This window comes from Triticum urartu, chromosome 3 (genome assembly GCF_003073215.2).
Source record: "Triticum urartu cultivar G1812 chromosome 3, Tu2.1, whole genome shotgun sequence".
Taxonomy (NCBI): Eukaryota; Viridiplantae; Streptophyta; class Magnoliopsida; order Poales; family Poaceae; genus Triticum; species Triticum urartu.
In genome coordinates, this window is record NC_053024.1 from 69246508 (window position 1) to 69251807 (window position 5300).

The following is a 5300-nucleotide window of genomic DNA, read 5'->3' on the forward strand; positions in this document are numbered from 1 at the left end:
TGAGCAAGCAAGTTGGATGCACACCCAGTTAGTTTCCAGTTTGAGCTTTCATACACTTATTGCTCGTAGTGCATCCGTTGCATGGCAATCCCTACTCCTCACATTGACATCAATTGATGGGCATCTCCATAGCCCGTCGATTAGTCGCGTCGATGTGAGACTTTCTCCTTTTTTGTCTTCTCCACACAACCTCCATCATCATATTTTATTCGACCTATAGTGCTATGTCCATGGCTCACGCTCATGTATTGCGTGAAAGTTGAAAAGGTTTGAGAACGTCAATAGTATGAAACAATTGCTTGGCTTGTCATCGGGGTTGTGCATGATTTGAATATTTTGTGTGGTGAAGATGGAGCATAGCCAGACCATATGATTTTGTAGGGATAACTTTCTTTGGCCATGTTATTTTGAAAAGACATGATTGCTTTATTAGTATGCTCGAAGTATTATTGTCTTAATATCAAATGATAAACTATTGCTTTGAATCGCTCGTGTCTTAATATTCATGCCATGATTAGATTACATGATCAAGATTATGCTAGGTAGCATTCCACATCAAAAATTATCTTTTTTATTATTTACCTACTCGGGGACGAGCAGGAATTAAGCTTGGGGATGCTGATACGTCTCCATCATATCTATAATTTTTTATTGTTCCATGTCGATATTATACAACTTTCATATACTTTTGGCAACTTTTTATACTATTTTTTGGACTAACATATTGAACTAGTGCCCAGTGCTAGTTCCTGTTTATTGCATGTTTTTTCTTTCGTAGTAAATCCATATCAAACGGAGTCCAAACGGGATAAGAACTGGTGAAGATTTGTTTGGAATATATGTGATTTTTGGGAAGAAGAACCAACGCGGGACGATGCCTGAGGGGGCCACGAGGCAGGGGGCGCGCCCTGGGGCCTCGTGTCCGCCCCGTAAGGCGGTTGGTGCCCTTCTTTCGCCGCAAGAAAGCCAATATCCGGATAAAAACCGTGTCCAAAATTCAGCCCAATCGGAGTTACGGATCTCCGGGAATTTAAGAAACGGTGAAAGGGAAGAATCAGGGAACACAGAACCAGAGAGAGACAGAGAGACACATCCAATCTCGGAGGGGCTCTCGCCCCTCCCATGCCATGGAGGCCATGGACCAGAGGGGAAACCCTTCTCCCATCTAGGGGAAAGGTCAAGGAAGAAGAAGAAGAAGAAGAAGAAGGGGGGTCTCCCCCCCTCTCTCCCGGTGGCGCCGGAACGCCGCCGGGGCCATCATCATCACCGCAATCTACACCAACAACTTCACCACCGCCATCACCAACTCTTCCCCCCTCTATGCAGAGGTGTAACCCCTCTTTTACCCGCTGTAATCTCTACTTAAACATGGTGCTCAATGCTATATATATTATTTCCCAATGATGTATGGCTATCCTATGATGGTTGAGTAGACCTGTTTTTTCCTATGGGTTAATTGATGATCGTGATTGGTTTGAGTTGCATGTTTTATTATTGGTGGTGTCCTATGGTGCTTTCCATGTCGCGCAAGCGTGAGGGATCGCTGTTGTAGGGTTTGCAATATGTTCATGATTTGCTTATGGTGGGTGGCGTGAGTGATAGAAACACAGACCCGAGTAAGTAGGTTGTTTGTGTATGGGAATAAAGAGGACTTGATGCCTTATAATGCTATGGTTGGGTTTTACCTTAATGATCTTTAGTAGTTGCGGATGCTTGCTAGATTTCCAATCATAAGTGCATATGATCCAAGAAGAGAAAGTATGTTAGCTTATGCCTCTCCCTCAAATAAAATTAAAATAATGATTACCGGTCTAGTTATCGATTGCCTAGGGACAAATAACTTTCTCGTGACAAAAATCTCTCTACCGAAACTAATTTAGTTGTGTCTTTATCTAAACAGACCATAGCTTTTATTTACATGCTCTTTATAATCTTGCAAACCTAGCCTACAACACCTACAAAGTACTTCTAGATTCATACTTGTTCTAGGTAAAGCGAACGTTAACCATGTGTAGAGTTGTATAGGTGGTCGATAGAACTTGAGGGAATATTTGTTCTACCTTTAGCTCCTCGTTGGGTTCGACACTCTTACTTATTGAAAGAGGCTACAATTGATCCCCTATACTTGTGGGTTATCAGGGTCCAGGGCGCGCCCCTGCCTCGTGAACCCCACATGGGCCCCCTTCACTTATTCTTGCACCCACACACTTCGTCTTCCTCCAGGAAAAATCCTCCACCAGCTCAAACCCGAGTTCTAGCTCATCTAGTTGCCATTTTCGATCTCCTTGCTCAAAGCTCCATTCACAAAACTGCTTAGGGGGATTGTTCTTTGGTATGTGACTCCTCCAATTATCCAATTAGTTTTTGTTCTAGTGCTTTATTTATTGCAATTTTTTGCTGCTTAGGTGACCTTGTTCTTGAGCTTGCATGTCAAATTTATGTGGTCAAAAGTAGTTTTACTGCATGATATGGCCTCTAGGCACTTGTGGGAGTAGTTGCTATCAATCTTGTTGAGTTTGGTTCACTTTTATTTTGAGTCACTCGAAATTTCAGAAATTTTTCAGAGGAAGAAATATGTTTAGGAAAATGTACCAAGGTGGTTCCTCAAGGAAGCAAGGCCCAAGTCCCGCGATACATGAGCCGGACAACGAACTACCAGGGGAAGCTCAAGTGCGGCCTTGTGAATGGCCGTCAAAGGAGTTTATGATCCGTGCAGGCACCAAGGAACAATTTGACACATATGTGTGTAATGCTGATCTTGAGGGCTTCGTGTCAGATAAGTGCCCGCAATACCGCTACCTAACTGATTCATTTGTGAGAAGGTTTAAATGTACATCCTCGCGCAATTCTCACACTGTTTTATTTGATCTTTATGATAAATCATATACCATGGACCTAGAAGATTTTAATACTTCTTGTAAACTCCCGCCCTGTGGCAATGTTAGTGAACCTCGCAAATCTGAATATAAACACTTTCTTGCTATTGTTACTGTGGGGGAATCTAGGGAAATCACACAAGCTACCATAGGAAGTATTCATTTCCCTTCCATACATTATTTTGCTCTCTTCATTGGTAGATTCATTAACGGTAAAGATGAGGCTTGTCACATGTGTGTTCCAGATCTTAGTGTCCTCAAGAGTGCAGTATTAGGTGATAAACAATATAATTTGGGGGCTATTGTTGCACGTAGGTTGCATCACAACAGTATAAGTGGAGATTTGTTTGGTGGAATTTATGCAACTCGCGTAGCTAACTATCTTGATATACCAATACGTGGAAATGATATTGAGTTGCCTCCTGCTTACCTAGATTATAATGCCATGGTTCGCCATCAGTTTGTTGAGAGGAACGATCAGTTCCTCCAGCACTGACTAATCTTCGATAGATGGCGCACCATCCATGTTTCTCTCCCTGCTCCTGTTTTCTTTGACTTTCAGGCAAAAAGGAGATATGTTATAACCAAGGAGGAGGCGGACGAGTACAAGAGGAGGACAGAGGCAGCTCACCTCCAAGCTGCAGCTCGTCAAGCAGTAGCTGCTGCATCTCAGTACGACCCCAGCTACAACTTTGGATACTCACCAGGCCAGCCATGGCCATAGACCAACTTAGGCCAAAAGCCTAAGCTTGGGGAGTATGTATTTCTCACCGACATTACATTCATGTTCACACACTCATGCCAGTTGTCGGTGCTCATACTTTTTCATTGTACTATCCATGCTAGTTTATTTTTCTTTTCCAGCATTCTTCTTGTGTGTTTGAAAAACCTTAAGAAAAAACAAAAAATATTAGTTGTAGCTTTTAGATAGTTTACCTTCCATGCATGTAGTAGTAGTAATTAAAAGAAAACCCAAAAAGATTTCTCATTCTTCTTTTGCTTGTTGGGAGCTATCCCGTGTAAATAGTTTTATTTCCTTTCTTTTCTTTGAGGGTCGAGAGGAGAAGACCATGATGAAAATGTTGAGTGGCTCTCATATGCATTATTGTTGATCTAACAAAGAGCCCTTATTACCTTGTCTTCTCGTATGTATTAAATGCTTGCAGATTCCAGCTTAGTCCAATGCACGTGCACTATTATTATAATCCGCACCGTTCGGCTGTGCAAGTGACAGGCAATAATGACAATATATGATGGACTGATTGAGATGAGAGAAGCTGGTATGAACTCGACCTATCTTGTTTTTGTAAATATGATTAGTTCATCATTCGTGATTCAGCCTATGTAACATCCCAAATTTTCAATTTGGAATGTTATACATTAGATCATCATTGCATATCATATTTTATTTTGCATTTTGGTTGATCCTACAAATTCTACGCAACTCAATGACCCACGGAGAGAGTTGGGGATTTCGTTATTTTCATATTTGAGTTTTCTCAAATTTTGAGAATAGGATCATTTGATTTTATTTATTTTATCATCAATTATTTCTATTACAAAAATATGAGAGAGGGAATAAAATGACTTTCCCAAAATAAAGAAATATTGAGGATTTCATAATAAAATCAAATATGATTTTATTTCGGAGTTTTTCGGTGATTTATTTGAATTTAGGAAAAATGTGCGTTTTTCAAAATTGCATTTAGGTCCCAAATAAATGTTCACCTTCTGCGGCTTGATTTTAGAAGCCCGTGAAAATTTATTTCGGAATTTTTGGAGTCCGTTTAGTATTTCTTTTTATTTTTCTTCTGCGTGTAATTATTCAAAAAAACGAACCGACCTACGAGCCGTGTCCGACTAGGACTCCGGCCCGGCTAGCCTTTATAAGCCGGGGAGAGGCCCAGCCCCAGCCCTAGCCGAACCCTAGCGCTGCCCCAGCCCCGCCCCACCGCCGCCGCCGCGCCCCGCCGCCCCGCCGCCGCCGCCGTCGCCGGACGCCGCCGCCGCCCGCTCGCCGAGGTTCGCCGCCGCCTCGAAATCCGCGCCGGTTTTTTTATTTTTTTTGAAAAATCATTCGGTTTTTCCATCGATTTTTTTAGTTTCGGCTTTTTAAAATAGATCGGTTTTCTGGTTTATTTAATTTAGCGAGCGTTCGTCATTTTTTTCTTTTTCTCGGATTAAATCCGCGATTTTTCTGATCGTGATTCCTGATCCGATTTTCGTTTTAGTATAACTTCTCGCTCGTTTATCGGAATCAGGCGATTCAAGCGCCTGGAGTTTCGTCTCGAAACCCTCTATCCGTTTAACCAACTTAAACAAGATTTTGCTACTGTAAAATTTGCCCTAGATCCAGATTAGTAGAATGAAGTTGTTTTCTTTCGCCGTTTGACTTTCGTTTCTTCGTTCGATTTGATTCTTTTT